General features: G+C 37.7%; 1 long non-coding RNA gene, 2 other non-coding genes and 2 pseudogenes across 3 annotated transcripts; all 5 read right to left on the minus strand.

The window, feature by feature from the left end:
* Positions 1–685: 685 nt before the first annotated feature.
* On the minus strand, positions 686–864 carry LOC117577498 (5.8S ribosomal RNA). The gene has a single exon (XR_004573256.1). It is a non-coding gene; the product is annotated as a 5.8S ribosomal RNA (ribosomal RNA).
* Positions 865–6,643: 5,779 nt separating this feature from the next.
* Positions 6,644–8,381, minus strand: LOC127566324 (uncharacterized). Its single transcript, XR_007955631.1, has 3 exons — positions 8,089–8,381; positions 7,345–7,715; positions 6,644–6,952 (listed from the first exon to the last, which is right to left on the minus strand). It is a non-coding gene; the product is annotated as an uncharacterized LOC127566324 (long non-coding RNA).
* A 975-nt stretch (positions 8,382–9,356) lies between these two features.
* LOC117577488 (large subunit ribosomal RNA) lies at positions 9,357–19,163 on the minus strand (annotated as a pseudogene).
* A 379-nt stretch (positions 19,164–19,542) lies between these two features.
* On the minus strand, positions 19,543–19,696 carry LOC117577515 (5.8S ribosomal RNA; annotated as a pseudogene).
* A 569-nt stretch (positions 19,697–20,265) lies between these two features.
* On the minus strand, positions 20,266–22,261 carry LOC117577536 (small subunit ribosomal RNA). Its single transcript, XR_004573286.1, has one exon. It is a non-coding gene; the product is annotated as a small subunit ribosomal RNA (ribosomal RNA).
* Positions 22,262–24,942: the final 2,681 nt, after the last annotated feature.

Here is a 24,942-nt window from a genome sequence, read left to right on the forward strand (position 1 = left end):
AGATGGAGTTTTACCACCCACTTAGTGCTGCACTATCAAGCAACACGACTCTTTGGAAACATCATCTAATAATCATTAACGTTATACGGGCCTGGCACCCTCTATGGGTAAATGGCCTCATTTAAGAAGGACTTAAATCGTTAATTTCTCATACTAGAATATATTGACGTTCCATACACTGCATCTCACATTTGCCATATAGACAAAGTGACTTAGTGCTGAACTGATTTTCTTTTCGCTCGCCGCTACTAAGAAAATCCTTGTTAGTTTCTTTTCCTCCCCTAATTAATATGCTTAAATTCAGGGGGTAGTCCCATATGAGTTGAGGTTGTTTAATTACACTTATAGACAATTCTCTGCCTATTTTGAAATATACTATTTTTTTCTTGAAGGTCCATAATATTCACAAAATTATTCTTTATACCATATTCGTTAATAAGAGGCAATTCTAGTTTATAAAATAATATATTTTATGCTAGACATTCCTCAATATTATTTGAAATGAATAAAGAACATATAATTCTTCAAATTTCTCATGCAACAGAGTTTTAGTATTTTCATTTATTAATTCATATTATGAATATCTTAAGCGAGAACTTTTTAGATTCACACTTATATTATCCAATAATATACAATGTGCTTAAAATTCCGAAAAATTTTAAACAACTTATTTAGCATAGTCTTACAACCCTCAACCATATGTAGTCCAAGCAGCACTAAAAAATTAATTAAAGTACATAACAGCATGGACTGCGATATGCGTTCAAAATGTCGATGTTCATGTGTCCTGCAGTTCACACGATGACGCACAGTTTGCTGCGTTCTTCATCGACCCATGAGCCGAGTGATCCACCGCTTAGAGTGATACAATTTTTTTTTTATTTCATTACGTCAAGAATATTTTTATTGAAAGAAATTAAAAAATACACCATTTTACTGGCATATATCAATTCCTTCAATAAAATTTTTTTTGTTATACCTAAATAATGTTGGCGAAATGTTCTTAGTTTTACATATCGATATAATAAGATATATGACAAGTCATATATTTAGCTATTTATTTATATGATAACATATGTATAAGCCGTTTACCTGCAAACAGGTACAACATTGTTTTTCTTTAGGTGTTTGGCGGAACCAATGTATGCGCGCACTGGAATATGCACAATACATTTTGCAACGCATGTATATTATGGTACTATACACCCAGTTCTTTTATATTTATCCCAAAACACATAAAACACTCTTAATACAGTATATAAAAATAATATACAGTGACAAACGGTTGTTTAGCTAATTTAAATTATTTATATGTTGCATAATTGTAATCTCAATATGATTGAATAATATATTTATATTTATTAGTTACATATTTATTAAGATATTGCAATTCCTAAAAGAGAAATAACAAATTTAATTTATTAACGTTTAGATGCATTAAAACAATAATGATCCTTCGCAGGTTCACCTACGGAAACCTTGTTACGACTTTACTTCCTCTAAATAATCAAGTTCGGTCAACTTTGCGAACAACCGCACACACAAGGCGTCACAGTGATCACGTCCGGAACCTCACTAAATAATTCAATTCGGGTAGTAGCGACGGGCGGTGTGCACAAGGGCAGGGACGTAATCAATGCGAGTTAATGACTCACACTTACTGGGAATTCCAAGTTCATGTGAACAGTTTCAAGTTCACAATCCGCAAGCATGAAAGTGGTTCAGCGGTTTACCCGGACCTCTCGGTCTAGGAAATACACGTTGATACTTTCATTGTAGCGCGCGTGCAGCCCCAGGACATCTCAGGGCATCACAGACTGTTATTGCTCAATCTCATATTGCTAAGACGCAATTTGTCCATTTAAGAAGCCTAGTGTCCTTATAATGGGACAAATCCAACAGGTACGGCTCCACTTATATTAACACATTCAATACACAATAAACATTTTACTGCCACCATGATGAAGGCTATCATTAAGCTTCACAACCATAATCCTGGAAGATATCTATTTAATATATTGAGTCTCGTTCGTTATCGGAATTTAACCAGACAAATCATCCACGAACTAAGAACGGCCATGCACCACCGACCCATAGATTCGAGAAAGAGCTATCAATCTGTCTTACACACTTATGTTCGGACTGGTAAGTTTTCCCGTGTTGAGTCAAATTAAGCCGCAGGCTCCACTCGTGGTGGTGGCCCTTCGTCATTCTTTAAGTTCAGCTTTGCAACCATACTTCCCCGGAGCCCAAAAGCTTTGGTTTCCCGGGAAGCGACTGAGAGAGCCATAAAGTAGCTACACCCAATTGCTAGCTGGCATCGTTTATGGTTAGAACTAGGGCGGTATCTGATCGCCTTCGAACCTCTAACTTCGTTCTTGATTAATGAAAACATCTTTGGCAAATGCTTTCGCTTAAGTTAGTCTTTACGACGGTCCAAGAATTTCACCTCTCGCGTCGTAATACTAATGCCCCCAAACTGCTTCTATTAATCATTACCTCTTGATCTGAAAACCAATGAAAGAGAACAGAGGTCTTATTTCATTTATCCATGCACAGAATATCAGGCATTTGAAGCCTGCTTTAAGCACTCTAATTTGTTCCAAAGTAATTGTACCGGCCAGCAATAACACTCGATGAAGAGCACTAATGCAGGTTTTTAAATAGGAGAACATATAAAAAAGTACAGTACCTAATTATATATTAAGAACTCCACCGGTAATACGCTTACATACATAAAGGTATAGTACTCTAACTACAATTGTAAGTTGCACTACCCGTATGAAGCACAAGTTCACTACGAACGTTTTAAACCGCAACAACTTTAATATACGCTATTGGAGCTGGAATTACCGCGGCTGCTGGCACAGACTTGCCCTCCAATAGGTCCTTGTTAAAAGGATTTAAAGTGACTCATTCCAATTACAGGGCCTCGGATATGAGTCCTGTATTGTTTATTTTTCGTCACTACCTCCCCGAGCTGGGAGTGGGTAAATTTACGCGCTGCTGCCTTCCTTAGATGTGGTAGCCGTTTCTCAGGCTCCCTCTCCGGAATCGAACCCTGATTCCCCGTTACCCGTTGCAACCATGGTAGTCCTAGATACTACCATCAAAAGTGATAGGGCAGACATTTGAAAGATCTGTCGTCGGTACGAGACCATACGATCTGCATGTTATCTAGAGTTCAACCAGTGTATACGATCTTGCGATCGCTTGGTTAGCCTAATAAAAGCACACGTTCCAGAAGGTCCGTGTTTTAATTGCATGTATTAGCTCTAGAATTACCACAGTTATCCAAGTAACTGTTAACGATCTAAGGAACCATAACTGATATAAGAGCCTTTTGCGGTTTCACTATTAATTCGTGTGTACTTAGACATGCATGGCTTAATCTTTTCGAGACAAGCATATAACTACTGGGCAGGATCAACAGAATAATGTTCATTTCATTATGTAAATATATTTAAAATATAATTTACATAAATCTTCAAATATGTAAAATACATGACAACTCACAAATATTTTTGAATAACAACGATAATATTCAATAATTGTATATATATATATGTTATACTTGACATGTACTATACGAATGTGGCCATAATTAGATGGCATTCACGTTCGCTTAGTTATAATTCACAATTGTTTATATAAATATATATACTTATATATAAAATATATATGCATATAATCGTTCAAAAATATCATTTTATTTCAACTTACTAAATATATTATATCACACATGCATATTTATAATTTAAAATTCAATTAATTGAATAAAAATTATTTTTATTTTGATGACAAATTGATAATTTTATCTAATTCTGCATTTACGTGTAGACAATATTATATTAGTAAAAACCTCCGTCCACAATAGTGTCCTAGAGGATTTTTTCAATTATTCACAAAATATTAATTCTTTAGCTACGAAACACCGTCTTCTTTTGAAAAAGACATTTAATACATTATATGCTTATATAATAGTAATAATTATATAACCATATAATAGTATCAATTTTTATATCGGATGAGACTAATAATTAATTAATAATAACATAATTATTACTTAATATGCAAACTGAAATATATGCATCCAATACATATATACTGATGAGCACACACTGCCACCATGTATAGGTTTTGTGACACGTTTTCTACAATGCTCTTATTTTATTTAGTATTACCATCTAACGTATCTTTTTGTTGCACTAATTTAATAATACAACAGTAAAACTTCATTATTTTTTAACTTTTTTAATCATATTGCCTTCTATATGATTATTTTCATATATTATTTATATATGACTTATGCCGGCAAGACTCACTCCATATACATAGTCATATATATTTCACTTGTGAAATTTTTCTCATATGACATGCCTGCTCGACATCACCACCCCTATATAGGTTTTTGTGACACGTTTTCTACAACCAGCTCATTTTACTAAGGTATACCACCTAATGTATCTTTATGTTGCACTAATTTAATAATGCAACAGTAAAACTTCATTATTTTTAACTTTTTTAATCATATTGCCTTCTATATGATTATTTTCATATATATTTATATATATGACTTATGCCGGCAAGACTCACTCCATATACATAGTCATATATATTTCACTTGTGAAATTTTTCTCATATGACATGCCTGCTCGACATCACCACCCCCTATATAGGTTTTGTGACACGTTTTCTACAACCAGCTCATTTTACTAAGGTATACCACCTAATGTATCTTTATGTTGCACTAATTTAATAATGCAACAGTAAAACTTCATTATTTTTAACTTTTTTAATCATATTGCCTTCTATATGATTATTTTCATATATTATTTATATATGACTTATGCCGGCATGACACTCCATATAAATAGTCATATATATTTCACTTGTGAAATTTTTCTCATATGACATGCCTGCCCGACCTCACCACCCCTATATAGGTTTGTGACACGTTTTCTACAATGCTCTTATTTTATTTAGTATTACCATCTAACGTATCTTTTTGTTGCACTAATTTAATAATACAACAGTAAAACTTCATTATTTTTTTAACTTTTTTAATCATATTGCCTTCTATATGATTATTTTCATATATTATTTATATATGACTTATGCGGCAAGACTCACTCCATATACATAGTCATATATATTTCACTTGTGAAATTTTTTCTCATATGACATGCCTGCTCGACATCACCACCCCTATATAGGTTTTGTGACACGTTTTCTACAACCAGCTCATTTTTACTAAGGTATACCACCTAATGTATCTTTATGTTGCACTAATTTAATAATGCAACAGTAAAAACTTCATTATTTTTAACTTTTTTAATCATATTGCCTTCTATATGATTATTTTCATATATTATTTATATATGACTTATGCCGGCATGACACTCCATATAAATAGTCATATATATTTCACTTGTGAAATTTTTCTCATATGACATGCCTGCCCGACCTCACCACCCCTATATAGGTTTTGTGACACGTTTTCTACAATGCTCTTATTTTATTTAGTATTACCATCTAACGTATCTTTTTGTTGCACTAATTTAATAATACAACAGTAAAACTTCATTATTTTTAACTTTTTTAATCATATTGCCTTCTATATGATTATTTTCATATATTATTTATATATGACTTATGCCGGCAAGACTCACTCCATATACATAGTCATATATATTTCACTTGTGAAAATTTTTCTCATATGACATGCCTGCTCGACATCACCACCCCTATATAGGTTTTGTGACACGTTTTCTACAACCAGCTCATTTTACTAAGGTATACCACCTAATGTATCTTTATGTTGCACTAATTTAATAATGCAACAGTAAAACTTCATTATTTTTAACTTTTTTAATCATATTGCCTTCTATATGATTATTTTTCATATATTATTTATATATGACTTATGCCGGCATGACACTCCATATAAATATCATATATATTTCACTTGTGAAATTTTTCTCATATGACATGCCTGCCCGACCTCACCACCCCTATATAGGTTTTGTGACACGTTTTCTACAATGCTCTTATTTTATTTAGTATTACCATCTAACGTATCTTTTTGTTGCACTAATTTAATAATACAACAGTAAAACTTCATTATTTTTAACTTTTTTAATCATATTGCCTTCTATATGATTATTTTCATATATTATTTATATATGACTTATGCCGGCAAGACTCACTCCATATACATAGTCATATATATTTCACTTGTGAAATTTTTCTCATATGACATGCCTGCTCGACATCACCACCCCTATATAGGTTTTGTTGACACGTTTTCTACAACCAGCTCATTTTACTAAGGTATATCACCTAATGTATCTTTATGTTGCACTAATTTAATAATGCAACAGTAAAACTTCATTATTTTTAACTTTTTTAATCATATTGCCTTCTATATGATTATTTTCATATATTATTATTTATATATGACTTATGCCGGCATTACACTCCATATACATAGACATATATATTTCACTTGTGAAATTTTTCTCATATGACATGCCTGCCCGACCTCACCACCCCTATATAGGTTTTGTGACACGTTTTCTACAACCCGCTCATTTTACTAAGGTCTACCACCTAATGTATCTTTATGTGGCACTATTTTTAATAATACAACAGCAAAACTTCATTATTTTGTTATCAATAATTTGTATTAAATACTAGTACAATCGTAAATTGTTTAACATTGTTTAAAATTTTTGTCAAAGTTGAACTCATATCTCGGTAGAACCTTATATCATATGGCTGCAGTTCAATAAAAAATTCACCAAGTCCAAAAAATTTTTTTCTCAAGTTAAATTCAAATCTTATCTCATTTTATTAAAAAAACTGTATAAAATGATATATAAAAAGTTTTTTCTACAATTTTCATATGTTGAAATTTTTTGTCAAAGTTGAACTCATATCTCGGTAGAACCTCATATCATATGGCTGTAGTTCAATAAAAAATTCACCAAGTCCAAAAAATTTTTTTCTCAAGTTAAATTAAAAATCTTATCTCATTATATTAATAAACAGTATAAAATGCTATTTAAAAAGTTTTTTCTTCAATTTTCATATGTTGAAATTTTTTGTCAAAGTTGAACTCATATTTCGGTAGAACCTCATATCATATGGCTGAAGTTCAATAAAAAATTTACCAAGTCCAAAAAATTTACCAAGTCCAAAAAATTTTTTTCTCAAGTTAAATTCAAAATCTTAATTCATTTTATTAAAAAACTATATAAAATGATATATATAAAAAGTTTTTTCTTCAATTTTCATATGTTGAAATTTTTTGTCAAAGTTGAACTCATATCTCGTTAGAACCTCATATCATATGGCTGCAGTTCAATAAAAAATTCACCAAGTCCAAAAAATTTTTTTCTCAAGTTAAATTCAAAATCGTATCTCATTATATTAATAATCTGTATAAAATGATATTTAAAAAGTTTTTTCTTCAATTTTCATATGTTGAAATTTTTTTTCAATGTTGAACTCATATCTCGGTAGAACCTCATATCATATGGCTGAAGTTCAATAAAAAATTCACCAAGTCCAAAAAATCTTTTTCTCAAGTTAAATTCAAAATCTTATCTCATTATATTAATAAACTGTTTAAATGATAATTAAAAAGGTTTTTCTTCAATTTTCATATGTTGAAATTTTTTGTCAAAGTTGAACTCATCTCTCGGTAGAACCTCATATCATATGGCTGCAGTTCAATAAAAAAATTCACCAAGTCAAAAAAATCTTTTTCTCAAGTTAAATTCAAAATCTTATCTCATTATATTAATAAACTGTATAAAATGATATTTAAAAAGTTTTTTCTTCAATTTTCATATGTTGAAATTTTTTGTCATAGTTGAACTCATCTCTCGGTAGAACCTCATATCATATGGCTGCAATTCAATAAAAAATTCACCAAGTCCAAAAAATTTTTTTCTCAAGTTAAATTCAAAATTGTATCTCATTTTATTAATAAACTGTATAAAATGATATTTAAAAAGTTTTTTCTTCAATTTTCATATGTTGAAATTTTTTTGTCAAAGTTGAACTCATCTCTCGTAGAACCTCATATCATATGGCTGCAGTTCAATAAAAAATTCACCAAGTCCAAAAAATCTTTTTCTCAAGTTAAATTCAAAATCTTATCTCATTATATTAATAAACAGTATAAAATGCTATTTAAAAAGTTTTTTCTTCAATTTTCATATGTTGAAATTTTTTGTCAAAGCTGAACTCATATCTCATGTCTTAATTTGTGCCACTAATATGATGGCGTTCTTTTGCTACCAAACACATAATTGTGTATGAAATAAATGCATACTTAAAATACGCAAGTATTCTGTTCATATAGATACATACATAAAAGTATATATATTTTTTTATATCATGCATATTTTTAAATTTTCGCCACTAATATGATGGCGTCCTTCTGGCTACCAAATTCATGTAATTGCGTACCAAATAAATGTATATTTAAAATACACAAGTATTTTGTACACATAGATATACCATGCATATTTTTAATTTTCGCCACTAATATGATGGCGTCCTTCTGGCTACCAAATAAATATATATAACTAACGCTTACTAAATAAATGCATATTTAAAATATACAAGTATTTTGTACACATAGATATACTATGCATATTCTTAATTTTCGCCACTAATATAATGGCGTTCCTTTTTGCTACCAAATAAATATATATAACCAACGCATAATAAATAAATGCATATATAAAATACGCAAGTATTTTGTACACATAGATATACTATGCATATTCTTGACTTTCGCCACTAATATAATGGCGTTCCTTTTGCTACCAAATAAATATATATAACCAACGCATTATAAATAAATGCATATATAAAATACGCAAGTATTTTGTACACATAGATATACTATGCATATTCTTAATTTTCGCCACTAATATAATGGCGTTCCTTTTGCTACCAAATAAATATATATAACCAACGCATAATAAATAAATGCATATATAAAATATGCAAGTATTTTGTATACATAGATATACTTACTATGCATATTATTAATTTTCGCCACTAATATAATGGCGTTCCTTTTGCTACCAAATAAATATATATAACTAACGCATACTAAATAAATGCATATTTAAAATACACAAGTATATTTTGTACACATAGATATATTATTTTATTTATATATATATAATATATTTATATATTATATAAATTTTCTTCTTATATGCGTAATTGTATAACACATAATTAATAATTATGCATACAATTTTGCATATTTATATATATAAATATATATATAATATTTTTTTATATATGCCTTAAACATATATATTTTATCGAATCGTCAAGCAAAGGATAAGCTTCAGTGGATCGCAGTATGGCAGCTGCTCAACCACTTACAACACCTTGCCTGTTATAAAAAGTCGTTTACAATTGATTCAAGGCTTTGTCATTGTATTAAATAATGTTTTAATATATAACTAGCGCGGCACCAGGTGATCGAAGATCCTCCCAATTTACTATGTTATATGTAACATTGGCATCACATCCATCGTCGTCTATTAAATGAATAATAAACTTTTAATGGTTTAGAAGCCATACAATGCAAATTGCCCCTTATTTATCATTGCAGTCCAGCACGGATACGACCTTAGAGGCGTTCAGGCATAATCCAACGGACGTAGCGTCATACCACTGTTCGCTCGAACAAGTATTGTGCCATTGGTCCGTACCTGCGGGTTCCTCTCGTACTACGCAGGAATGCTGTCGCAACAACGTTTTGTCATTAGTAGGGTAAAACTAACCTGTCTCACGACGGTCTAAACCCAGCTCACGTTCCCTTGCATGGGTGAACAATCCAACGCTTGGTGAATTTTGCTTCACAATGATAGGAAGAGCCGACATCGAAGGATCAAAAAGCGACGTCGCTATGAACGCTTGGCCGCCACAAGCCAGTTATCCCTATGGTAACTTTTCTGACACCTCTTGTTAAAAACTCTTTAAACCAAAAGGATCGATAGGCCGAGCTTTTGCTGTCCCTGTGTGTACTGAACACCGAGATCAAGTCAGCATTTGCCCTTTTGCTCTATGTGTGGTTTCTGTCCGCACTGAGCTGGCCTTGGGACACCTCCGTTATTATTTGAGAGATGTACCGCCCCAGTCAAACTCCCTACCTGGCAATGTCCTTGAATTGGATCATACCTGAGTAATTGGAGTTATACCAAATTTTTAATTTAAGAACACATAAATGCACTCTCTCATTAATGAATTTGTTTGCGATTATATAACAAACTCGTGATACTTTGATCAAGAAGCTTGCATCAAAACCCAATACCATAAGATATAATAAATATATCCGTATAATGGCTAGGAAATGATACACGTTCCATTTAATCAAGTAAGTAAGGAAACAATAAGAGTAGTGGTATTTCATTGTCGATACTAAACCGAAATTTAATATCTCCCACTTATTCTACACCTCTTATGTCTCCTTACACTGCCAGATTAGAGTCAAGCTCAAAAGGGTCTTCTTTCCCCGCTAATTATTCCAAGCCCGTTCCCTTGGCTGTGGTTTCGCTAGATAGTAGATAGGGACATAAATAAATTCCGGTGTTTTACGTGTGCACCTGTCACAAGTGACTTATCACACGGTGCCCGAGCACAGGGATCAATTTAAGCATTGATCAGCGCCCCCTTGGAATCCACCGCAGGTACACATTGAAGAGCCAGTTGTTTGGGCTGGACACTTCCTCCTGTGTGGGGAGCGAGGCCCACCTAAAACCTCTGCCGATCTGTGGTTATCGGCAACCGGTTGTATTACGCAACTCCACGTCGAGCACTCCGCTCTCTCCGCATTTGGATATAAACCACAGCCACCACGATGCTCCCGAAGGGCCACAACCCGTGCCAGAACGGACAAAAGTCCGCGGGCACCTGGCTCCCGTGGTACCAGAAGACCTCCGGTCAGGTTTCGTACCACAAGGGTACTACCAATTTAACTCCAAACAGTTAGCGTTGGTGACGCACCTCGAGAATCGCTTCGTACGATAAGTGGAGGTCCACTGTGGTGAAATTCTAAGACCCGTCATCCACACGGGTGAGTCAGTTTTAGCTATAAGCTCGGGACTGACGGCCCAGCTACCCCGTTTAGTCGTCTCGTACGACAAGCAGAGGTGCACTGTGGTGGAATTCTAAGACCCGCCAACCACACAGGTGAGGCCAGTTTTAGCTTTCAGCTCGGGACTGACAGCCCACAAGGAAATTATCCTTTTAGTCGCCTCATACGACAAGCAGGGATAAGCTATGGAGGAATTCTAAGACCCGCCAACCACACGGGTGAGACAGTTTTAGCCACTCAGCTCGGGACTGCCGGCCCATTCGTCGCCTCCTGGTACAACAATTGCCGACGCCTTGTGAACACGGCATCGGCAAATGTTTGCAATAGCTGCATCCTCTCTTGTGTCGCAACCGCTCCAGAAACCCTCCAGACGCCATGCAGGTATTCGATCCCAAGTCCATCGAGGTGACGCAAATCTGCATATATGGGGCATACACACAGAACGTGCAGCGCATCTTCGCTATCCGCACCGCATAGACATGCAGGCGTTCCGCTTAGACGTCTCTCATGCAGAAATGCATTCAGCGATCCATGGCCTGTCAGCAGGAATCCAGCACGTAGGCTGAAACCGAAGTCTCGCCTGCTGAAGACGAACCCAGCATCCGGGATAAAAAGATGAGTCACCCGGCCGGGTTCATCACCATTATCCCATCTGCTTTGCCACTCCTGCAGCACACGGTCGTCCAGCATCGCCATCTTCTGCTTGTGATCAAGACCCGACAGATCTTGACCAAACAGCCAGTCGCTCTCCTCCAGCGGGTGATCGCGCTTGAGTTTGAAACTAATTGCCAATTTCTTGGCAGCCAGATCAAACGGGGGGAACACCAGCAAGAACTTGCAGCGCCACAGTGGACACTGTACGGCACACCGGTAGGAATCCAAGAAGGATGCGCCTTTGGCAGGACAGTAGGTGCATCCTGGCCCTTACTCGTCTCATCGCCGTGGCATACCATACTGAGGCACCAAATAGCGCACAAGGCACCATGAGTCCAGTGTAAATGGTCCGCTTGGCACGGGGACTGATCCCCAGTCGACCCGTAGTACGCGTGCCAAAACACCAACGACTCCGCTAAGCCGATCACGTAAAGACGCGATATGCGGGTTGAAATTCAACCGCTCGCCGACCGTGATGCCCAGATACCGGTATTTGTCAACGTAGGGCAGGCTTGCTCCAGCAAACCGTACCCCCGGATGCCTATTAGCCGATAATTGGCCTTTCAGCAACATGACAGCCGTCTTACTGGTGGAGACGGACACGCCTACCTCTGTTCCCCAAGCTCCTACGATGGACATGTACTCCGCTCCTTTCGACTCCAGATCGTTTCGGGAGTTTCCCTCAACGAGAAGTAGCAAGTCGTCTGCATACGCGCTCAGTTTGCACAAAGGCTCCAAGCGCCGAAGAAGCACATCCATCATGAGGTTCCAAATGAATGGACCACTGATGGAGCCCTGTGGGCAACCTCTGGTCACCAGCACAGATGCTTCCTCGTATCTGCTGACGATGCACGCACTCCTGCCAGAGAAGAAGCTTCGCCACAAGCTGGCTTCTCGGCAGCCTGAGTCGATCAGCCGGCGTAGCACAGCATCCCACTCCACGTGGTCAAATGCTCCTTTGAAATCCACGAAGATTCCGAGTACATATCTTGCCGGGCTGGCGTCGACAGTACTCTTCACGTGTCTCCAGGCATCCTCCACACAGCGTCCAGGTTGAATCCAAATTGCCATCTGCAGCCCTCTGGGAGCATGTCCTTCATTCGGCTGACCATGATACCCTCGAGCACCTTACCAAAGACTGGTAGCAGACATATACCACGATAAGAGCCAGGATCGCTCCTGTCCTTATCGGGCCCCTTGAGAAGTGGCACAACGCGCGGGCGTTTCCACTCAGAAGGGAAATGTCCTTCGGCTAAACAGCGGGAATACAACGCTGTAAGATGCTGCGGAATAGCACGCCAAACCTCTTTACAGATCACTCCAGTGATGCCGTCCATGCCAGGCGAGCGTCTGCTCCGTAGCCTGGCGACACAAGCACTCACTTCGTACTCGTCGAGTGTGGGCGGAAGCACATCTGGGATGGCAATCGGTGCATTCGACTCCGCAACGGGGAAAAAGTTACGGAGGAGCACTTTCGCACAGTCGTGCCATGTTACGACTGGCTCGCCATTTACCCGTAGGCAGCCCAGCTCGGAATTCCGTTTGTGACGTCGGCAAATCCTGTAGACATGCCCCCAGGGGTCATCCCGATTATCTCCAACGAAGCGACGCCAGTTGTCCTCCTTTGCCGACAGAATAAGCTTCTTGTACTGACCCACGGAGATCCGCAGGTCGGTAGCAAGTCGCCCTGCTTCATCGCTGCCACGACGACGAGCATTCTGTAGCCGCCGCCTCAGTCTCCTGACCTCTCGGCGCTTCGTACTGAGGTTGGCATTCCACCAGACCACTTTCCGAACGGCTCTCGGCTGCCTGCGTCCAAATACATGGTCGCATACACTGTGCACCAGTGCACGCGTTGCAGACACCTGGTCATCAATGGACATCTCCGTGTAGTCCTGCGGGAATTCCTCAAGCTTGCATACAAGCTCACCACGGAACGACTGCCAACGTGCATTGGAGAAGTTCCAGGACGGAACAGGAGCATCGCTCTCAACTGTGTCTCTGGGGTCTCGCGTCACCTCAACACAAATCGTGTTGTGGTCACTGAGGTCCCACTCGTCCACTCTCCAGTCATATGCGGCCCACATAAGCGCTGCTTCGTTGGCAATCGTGACGTCGATATCACTCTGTCCGCGGTGATTATCGAACGTATACAAACTACTGACCTCATTTAGCACGCCGGCTCGGGATTCTAGAATCCATTCGGTCAGCAGCTCACCCCTTCGGCGGTTCAAGTCGCCACGAGCACGCTCGAGCGATTTGCTGAACCACAAGGGGGACACTGCATTCGCATCCAAGCCACAGATAACCGGATTGCTACCAGCCAGTAGTAGCACGGCATCTAGATACGCAAGGTACGGTTCCAAATCAGTGTTGTATTGGCAGTACACGGAGCTCAGGAAGATTGAGCCAAATCTTCCAGTGACACTCACGCATACGCCAAAGTCCGTGATGAGCGACTCAATAGGCATACAGATGGCATCCGGGTCGTCCAAAAAGATGGCAGCCTTCAAACGCCGATCAGCAAACACACGCATCCCGGCTGGAATGCCCGTAATGCCGTGTCTTTTGTCGACGTATGGTTCCTGCACCAAAGCGAACATGTGGCGGGAGTCTCGCACCCGAGTTGCAAACTCAACGGTAGCGGCTCGACCTCGACCACAATTAGCTTGGATGAAGCTAAACATTTTAATGTCTAGCTTGCACCCTTGCTAAGACCGCACCATATATTGGGCACGTCTCCGACAGCATGTAATGCCCGGAGGGAAGCCCCTTGAAACGGCAGTTTCGGCAGTCCACCGGGCTAGCACATTTCAACGCTACATGGCCGGTCTGCCCGCATTGGCGGCATACTTCGTTTTTCAATCGGCATTGTGAAACCTTGTGGTCGAATCCCACACAGCGATGACACGCGTATGTTCGGACGAGCGACCTACAGCGGAAGGAAAACCACTTGATGTAGACCCGTCCGGTCTTATCAAGCACCGCTTGCGCCTTTTCGTCACATTCTAGTGTCAGATTGATTCTGACACCGTCAGTGACCGACCACGGCTTCGACGCCATATGCACCATCTTCTTGAAGGCCGACGGCGAGAACTCCTCCTTGAAGTGGTTCTCATAGAGCTCGTCCATGAAGACTTCCGGTAGAATCGCTGTGTCCACGTCGAACACGGTGACTTTCGACCTCACTCCACGGTTGCGCTCAACCTCCAGACCGACCTCGTTGAACTTCGCGTTGGCCACCACTTTTTTGATTTCACTTCTTGACGGCGTACGAATGACGGCGCCACCGCGCTTCAATTCACGGATTTCGTGAACCCTAACGCCCAGAGCTGGAGCAACTTGGCTCATTACCTTATCGGCAATCTCCTTGCCCGACACTGTCGGGTCCTTGCTCGTCACCACAGCCGACCACGTTTCCACGGGCTTCTTGGCTGCAGGAGCATTTCGAGGTGCGGCAATCGGGGCAACGCCGGAGACAGCTCTGGTGCCAGCACCACTCGTACTTGGGGCCGTAAAGGGCGCAGCAGCTGGTTGGCACAACGCAACCTTCGTCTCCAAAACGGCGTTTCGCACAACTAGCGCGGTCACCAGCTCGCCAAGCCGGGCAGTTGCCTCCAAAACGGCGATGGCCGCTTCCGGCGCCATTCCAGCGCGCAGCACACAGCGGACCTCACCGTCTGGTCTACACCCGCCAGCTGAGCCAATACGGCATCAGACCCTTCCTTCACCACACTGGCAGCAACAAAATTACCAGCAGGAGCTGGACAGGCAGGCCCGCTCATTCGGGCGATAGCCTCCACCGTAGCGGGTGCAGGGGCGGCAGTAGCAGCAGCAACTCCATCGGCGACTCCAGCGGCGGTTCCAGCAGCGGTTCCAGCGGCGGCTCCAGCGGCGGATCCAGTGGCGACATCGTTGACGGCTGCTCCATCGGCGTTGGCTCCAATGAAGGAGACAGCCAGCCGCTTGGCAGAGGAGGCATCGTCGCTCGCAACCAAGATGGGCGACGATACAGCCCTATTCCGCGCCCGTCTGCTCCTTTTCTCTTTCACTTTTGGGCGATCCTCTGAAATGGACATTTCAGACTCGCTACACACACTCGACATTCCGCGCATTTTATTGTTCATCACAACAACCGCAGAAGAAATACTGCAAGCAGTAAAACCCAAGCAGTGCAACCAGTACACTTGTGGCAAGCAGTGTACTCAGTGTAAGGTCCAAATTAACAAGCTTTTGTCCGTGACAAAAACTGTGAGCTTTTCTCAACTTTCTTATTTTCTTCTTCTTCTTTTATTGCTATTCACTGAAAGAACTAGGACTAGAACTAGAACTAGAACTAGAACTAGAACTAGAACTTTTCACGCACGTGGTATTAATTTTCCACAAAAGAAATTAAATTTCTCGGAAAATCTAAGTGTCACTGTCACTATTTTCTATCCAAATTATTGCGTTTAGGTTCCCGCACGGGACACACTAAATTCCGTCTTTGTCGGCACTGTTTTTATCGTGTTACGCGATTTTCGTACGGAGCGCACGGGACGCACGTCTGCTCACTTCGGAAGTTCGTTCGCAACTGAGTAGATAGGGACAGTAGGAATCTCGTTAATCCATTCATGCGCGTCACTAATTAGATGACGAGGCATTTGGCTACCTTAAGAGAGTCATAGTTACTCCCGCGTTGACCCGCGCTTACTTGAATTTCTTCACTTTGACATTCAGAGCACTGGGCAGAAATCACATTGTGTCAACACCCGCTAGGGCCATCACAATGCTTTGTTTTAATTAGACTCCCGCCGTCGCGATTCTTGAATTTCTTCACTTTGACAAGTCAGTGTCAACACCCGTAGGGCCATCACAATGCTTTGTTTTATTAGATCGTTCCCCAATTCCGTGCCAGTTCTGAATTGATTGTTAATTGATAATCGTTATAATTTAAAAGAACTAGCTGGTTGCCCAACTAGTATTCTTAAAAATTTTAGCAAGAAAGTTCCACAATTGGCTACGTAACTAAACTATCCGGGGAACAAGAAACTACCATAAATGATAGAAACTCTATTTACCCAGAACGAGCACATAAACCATGTTATTGTTTCCCAATCAAGCCCGACTATCTCAATCTTCAGAGCCAATCCTTATCCCGAAGTTACGGATCTAATTTGCCGACTTCCCTTACCTACATTATTCTATCGACTAGAGACTCTTCACCTTGGAGACCAGCTGCGGATATTGGTACGGCCTGTTGAGAAGTTTGCGTGTCCCCACCATAAATTTTCAAGGTCCGAGGAGAAAATATCGACACAACAGTATATGTCATGCTCTTCTAGCCCATCTACCATATCTCTCTGCGAAAGACTTCCATGGTAGTACGGCTATAAAACAGAAAAGAAAACTCTTCCGATATCTCTCGACGGCTTCTTTATGGTCGTTCCTGTTGCCAGGATGAGCACGAGGCCCATATTTAATAACAAACGGATACTCAACAGGTTACGGAATTGGAACCGTATTCCCTTTCGTTCAAAATTATTCAAGTTTTTTAATTATGACAAAATATAAATTTTAGTTACTTTTTTTTACTTTGAAAATTTTCGGCTTTCGCCTTGAACTTAGGACCGACTAACTCGTGATCAACCACTGTTCACACGAAACCCTTCTCCACTTCAGTCCTCCAAGGTCTCATTCGATTATTTGCTACTACCACCAAGATCTGTACCAATGACGGCTCCATGCAGGCTTACGCCAAACACTTCTAAGCACACCATTGTACCTTCCTACTCACTAAAGTTTCAAAATTTATATTACAAGTAATATAAATCATCTACTTTAGCGGTAATGTATAGGTATACAACTTAAGCGCCATCCATTTTAAGGGCTAGTTGCTTCGGCAGGTGAGTTGTTACACACTCCTTAGCGGATTTCGACTTCCATGATCACCGTCCTGCTGTTTTAAGCAACCAACGCCTTTCATGGTTTCTGAATGAGTTGTTAATTTGGGCACCGTAACATTACGTTTGGTTCATCCCACAGCGCCAGTTCTGCTTACCAAAAGTGGCCCACTGGGCACATTATATCATAACCTTAAACTTCATATCAAGAAAGTTAAGGTTCTTACCCATTTAAAGTTTGAGAATAGGTTAAGATCGTTTCGACCCTAAGGCCTCTAATCATTCGCTTTACCAGATAAGATTATTTTATACAACAGTTAAATGCACCAGCTATCCTGAGGGAAACTTCGGAAGGAACCAGCTACTAGATGGTTCGATTGGTCTTTCGCCCCTATACTCAATTCTGACAATCGATTTGCACGTCAGAACTGTTTCGGTCTTCCATCAGGGTTTCCCCTGACTTCAACCTGATCAAGTATAGTTCACCATCTTTCGGGTCACAGCATATATGCTCAAGGTACGTTCCAGTTAGAGGCATAAATAATATAAATATTATTATACATAACTATATAGAACGCCCCGGGATTGCGTTAATCAACTATAAATAGTTAAAAAACTAATCCCAATAATAGTCAAGTTAATTACGCTATTAGGTTTATATCCCAATAACTTGCACATATGTTAGACTCCTTGGTCCGTGTTTCAAGACGGGTCCCGAAGGTATCCTGAATCTTTCGCATTGTTAATCATACAAGTGCTTATAATAAACATAAAAATCAATGATAATCATGCCATTATATAATTCCGAAAAATTAACGCACTGTACTCATATAATCTATCAGCACTTTATCAAATTTTTGAAATTTATTTTATGTTAAAATGCAAGCACTCTAATTTAAATAAACTCTTATCAAAATTGTTTGATAAATTCCATACATGCTAATAGATTACAATGTCCTTATATGGAAAAAATGCACACTATCGTTATAATATTGATTAAATATTACAATTCTAATGATGAATTTTCCATAACGGATATTCAGGTTCATCGGGCTTAACCTCTAAGCAGTTTCACGTACTATTTAACTCTCTATTCAGAGTTCTTTTTCAACTTTCCCTCACGGTACTTGTTTACTATCGGTCTCATGGTTATATTTAGTTTTAGATGGAGTTTACCACCCACTTAGTGCTGCACTATCAAGCAACACGACTCTTTGGAAACATCATCTAATAATCATTAACGTTATACGGGCCTGGCACCCTCTATGGGTAAATGGCCTCATTTAAGAAGGACTTAAATCGTTAATTTCTCATACTAGAATATTGACGTTCCATACACTGCATCTCACATTTGCCATATAGACAAAGTGACTTAGTGCTGAACTGATTTCTTTTCGCTCGCCGCTACTAAGAAAATCCTTGTTAGTTTCTTTTCCTCCCCTAATTAATATGCTTAAATTCAGGGGGTAGTCCCATATGAGTTGAGGTTGTTTAATTACACTTATAGACAATTCTCTGCCTATTTTGAAATATACTATTTTTTCTTGAAGGTCCATAATATTCACAAAATTATTCTTTATACCATATTCGTTAATAAGAGGCAATTCTAGTTTATAAAATAATATATTTTATGCTAGACATTCCTCAATATTATTTGAAATGAATAAAGAACATATAATTCTTCAAATTTCTCATGCAACAGAGTTTTAGTATTTTCATTTATTAATTCATATTATGAATATCTTAAGCGAGAACTTTTTAGATTCACACTTATATTATCCAATAATATACAATGTGCTTAAAATTCCGAAAAATTTTAAACAACTTATTTAGCATAGTCTTACAACCCTCAACCATATGTAGTCCAAGCAGCACTAAAAAATTAATTAAAAGTACATAACAGCATGGACTGCGATATGCGTTCAAAATGTCGATGTTCATGTGTCCTGCAGTTCACACGATGACGCACAGTTTGCTGCGTTCTTCATCGACCCATGAGCCGAGTGATCCACCGCTTAGAGTGATACAATTTTTTTTTATTTCATTACGTCAAGAATATTTTTATTGAAAGAAATTAAAAATACACCATTTTACTGGCATATATCAATTCCTTCAATAAAATTTTTTTTTTTATACCTAAATAAATGTTGCGAAATGTCTTAGTTTTACATAATCGATAATAATAAGATATATGACAAGTATATTTTAGCTAAATTTATTTATTATGATCAACATATGTAAAGCGTTAACCTGCAAACAGGTACAACATTGTTTTTCTTTAGGTGTTGCGAACCAATGTATGCGCACTGGAATATGCACAATACATTTTGCAACGCATGTATATTATGGTACATATACACGCAGTTTTTATTTTATCCAAAACACATAAAACACTCTTAATACAGTATATAATAATAATAATACATGACAAACGGTTTTTAGCTAATTTAAATTATTATATGTTGCATAATTGTATCTCATATGATTGAATAAAATATTTATATTTATTAGTTACATAATTTATTAAATATTGCAATTCCCTAAAAGAGAAAAACAAATTTAATTTATTAACGGTTAGATGCATTAAAACAATAATGATCCTTCCGCAGGTTCACCTACGGAAACCTTGTTACGACTTTTACTTCCTCTAAATAATCAAGTTCGGTCAACTTTTGCGAAACAACCGCAACACACAAGGCGTCACAGTGATCACGTCCGGAGACCTCACTAAATAATTCAATCGGTAGTAGCGACGGGCGGTGTGCACAAAGGGCAGGGACGTAATCAATGCGAGTTAATGACTCACACTTACTGGGAATTCCAAGTTCATGTGAACAGTTTCAGTTCACAATCCCAAGCATGAAAGTGGTTCAGCGGTTTACCCGGACCTCTCGGTCTAGGAAATACACGTTGATACTTTCATTGTAGCGCGCGTGCAGCCCAGGACATCTAAGGCATCACAGACCTGTTATTGCTCAATCTCATTATTGCTAGACGCAATTTGTCCATTTAAGAAGCTAGTGTCCTTATAATGGGACAAACCAACAGGTACGGCTCCACTTATATAAACACATTCAAACACAATAAACATTTTACTGCCACCATGAATGAAGGCTATATAAGCTTCAACACCATAATCCTGAAGATATCTATTTAATATATTTGAGTCTCGTTCGTTATCGGAATTAACCAGACAAATCACTCCACGAACTAAGAACGGCCATGCACCACCACCCATAGATTCGAGAAAGAGCTATCAATCTGTCTTACACACTTATGTTCGGACCTGGTAAGTTTTCCCGTGTTGAGTCAAATTAAGCCGCAGGCTCCACTCCTGGTGGTGCCCTTCCGTCAATTCCTTTAAGTTTCAGCTTTGCAACCATACTTCCCCCGGAGCCCAAAAGCTTTGGTTTCCCGGGAAGCGACTGAGAGAGCCATAAAAGTAGCTACACCAATTGCTAGCTGGCATCGTTTATGGTTAGAACTAGGGCGGTATCTGATCGCCTTCGAACCTCTAACTTTCGTTCTTGATTAATGAAAAATCTCTTGGCAAATGCTTTCGCTTAAGTTAGTCTTACGACGGTCCAAGAATTTCACCTCTCGCGTCGTAATACTAATGCCCCCAAACTGCTTCTATTAATCATTACCTCTTGATCTGAAAACCAATGAAAGCAGAACAGAGGTCTTATTTCATTATCCCATGCACAGAATATTCAGGCATTTGAAGCCTGCTTTAAGCACTCTAATTTGTTCAAAGTAATTGTACCGGCCCACAATAACACTCGATGAAGAGCACTAATGCAGGTTTTTAAATAGGAGGAACATATAAAAAAGTACAAGTACCTAATTATATATAAGAACTCCACCGGTAATACGCTTACATACATAAAGGTATAGTACTAACTACAATTGTAAGTTGCACTACCCGTATGAAGCACAAGTTCAACTACGAACGTTTTAACCGCAAAACAACTTTAATATACGCTATTGGAGCTGGAATTACCGCGGCTGCTGGCACCAGACTTGCCCTCCAATAGGTCCTTGTTAAAGGATTTAAAGTGTACTCATTCCAATTACAGGGCTCGGATATGAGTCCTGTATTGTTATTTTTCGTCACTACCTCCCCGAGCTGGGAGTGGGTAATTTACGCGCCTGCTGCCTTCCTTAGATGTGGTAGCCGTTTCTCAGGCTCCCTCTCCGGAATCGAACCCTGATTCCCCGTTACCCGTTGCAACCATGGTAGTCCTAGATACTACCATCAAAAAGTTGATAGGGCAGACATTTGAAAGATCTGTCGTCGGTACGAGACCATACGATCTGCATGTTATCTAGAGTTCAACCAGTGTAACGATCTTGCGATCGCTTGGTTTTAGCCTAATAAAAGCACACGTTCCAGAAGGTCCGTGTTTTAATTGCATGTATTAGCTCTAGAATTACCACAGTTATCCAAGTAACTGTTAACGATCTAAGGAACCATAACTGATATAATGAGCCTTTTGCGGTTTCACTATTAATTCGTGTGTACTTAGACATGCATGGCTTAATCTTTGAGACAAGCATATAACTACTGGCAGGATCAACCCAGAATAATGTTCATTTCATTATGTAAATATATTTAAAATATAATTACATAAATCTTCAAATATGTAAAATACATGACAACTCACAAATATTTTTGAATAACAAACGATAATATTCAATAATTGTATATATATATATGTTATACTTGACATGTACTATACGAATGTGGCCATAATTAGATGGCATTCACGTTCGCTAGTTATAATTCACAATTGTTTATATAAATATATATACTTATATATAAAATATATATGCATTATAATCGTTCAAAATATCATTTTATTTCAACTTACTAAATATATTATATACACACATGCATATTTATAATTTAAATTCAATTAATTGAATAAAAAATTATTTTATTTTGATGACAAATTGATAATTTTATCTAATTCTGCATTTACGTGTAGACAATATTATATTAGTAAAAAACCTCCGTCCACAATAGTGTCCTAGAGGATTTTTTCAATTATTCACAAAATATTAATTCTTTAGCTACGAAACACCGTCTTCTTTTGAAAAAGACATTTAATACATTATATGCTTATATAATAGTAATAATTATATAACCATATAATAGTATCAATTTTTATATCGGATGAGACTAATAATTAATTAATAATAACATAATTATTACTTAATATGCAAACTGAAATATATGCATCCAATACATATATACGTGATGAGCACACACTGCCACCATGTATAGGTTTTGTGACACGTTTTCTACAATGCTCTTATTTTATTAGTATTACCATCTAACGTATCTTTTTGTTGCACTAATATTAATAATACAACAGTAAAACTTCATTATTTTTAACTTTTTAATCATATTGCCTTCTATATGATTATTTCATATATTATTATATATGACTTATGCCGGCAAGACTCACTCCATATACATAGTCATATATATTTCACTTGTGAAATTTTTTCTCATATGACATGCCTGCTCGACATCACCACCCCTATATAGTTTTGTGACACGTTTTCTACAACCAGCTCATTTTACTAAGGTATACCACCTAATGTATCTTTATGTTGCACTAATTTAATAATGCAACAGTAAAACTTCATTATTTTTAACTTTTTTAATCATATTGCCTTCTATATGATTATTTTCATATATTATTTATATATGACTTATGCCGGCAAGACTCACTCCATATACATAGTCATATATATTTCACTTGTGAAATTTTTCTCATATGACATGCCTGCTCGACATCACCACCCCTATATAGGTTTTGTGACACGTTTTCTACAACCAGCTCATTTTACTAAGGTATACCACCTAATGTATCTTATGTTGCACTATATTTAATAATGCAACAGTAAACTTCATTATTTTTTAACTTTTTTAATCATATTGCCTTCTATATGATATGATTATTTCATATATTATTTATATATGACTTATGCCGGCATGACACTCCATATAACATAGTCATATATATTTCACTTGTGAAATTTTTCTCATATGGAATGCCTGCCCGACCTCACCACCCCTATATAGGTTTTGTGACACGTTTTCTACAATGCTCTTATTTTATTTAGTATTACCATCTAACGTATCTTTTTGTGCACTAATTTTTTGAATACATACAACAGTAAAACTTCATTATTTTTTAACTTTTTTAATCATATTGCTTCTATATGATTATTTTCATATATTATTTATATATGACTATGCCGGCTTTTAATCATATTGGCCTTCTATATGATTATTTCATATAATTAGTTATATATGACTATTCCGGCATGACACTCCATGTATAAATATCAGATATATTTCACTGTGAAATTTTCTCATATGACATGCCTGCCGACCTCACCACCCCTATATAGGTTTTGTGACACGTTTTCTACAATGCTCTTATTTTATTTAGTATTACCATCTAACGTATCTTTTTGTTGCACTAATTTAATAATACAACAGTAAAACTTCATTATTTTAACTTTTTTAATCATATTGCCTTCTATATGATTATTTTCATATATTATTTATATATGACTTATGCCGGCAAGACTCACTCCATATACATAGTCATATATATTTCACTTGTGAAATTTTTCTCATATGACATGCCTGCTCGACATCACCACCCCTATATAGGTTTTGTGACACGTTTTCTACAACCAGCTCATTTTACTAAGGTATACCACCTAATGTATCTTTATGTTGCACTAATTTAATAATGCAACAGTAAAACTTCATTATTTTTAACTTTTTTTAATCATATTGCCTTCTATATGATTATTTTCATATATTATTTATATATGACTTATGCCGGCATGACACTCCATATAAATAGTCATATTTCACTTGTGAAATTTTTCTCATATGACATGCCTGCCCGACCTCACCACCCCTATATAGGTTTTGTGACACGTTTTCTACAATGCTCTTATTTTATTTAGTATTACCATCTAACGTATCTTTTTGTTGCACTAATTTAATAATACAACAACAGTAAAACTTCATTATTTTTAACTTTTTTAATCATATTGCCTTCTATATGATTATTTTCATATATTATTTATATATGACTTATGCCGGCAAGACTCACTCCATATACATAGTCATATATATTTCACTTGTGAAATTTTTCTCATATGACATGCCTGCTCGACATCACCACCCCTATATAGGTTTTGTGACACGTTTTCTACAACCAGCTCATTTTA

The sequence above is a fragment of the Drosophila albomicans genome, unplaced genomic scaffold, assembly GCF_009650485.2.
Source record: "Drosophila albomicans strain 15112-1751.03 unplaced genomic scaffold, ASM965048v2 utg000383l_pilon, whole genome shotgun sequence".
In the NCBI taxonomy this organism is placed as follows: Eukaryota; Metazoa; Arthropoda; class Insecta; order Diptera; family Drosophilidae; genus Drosophila; species Drosophila albomicans.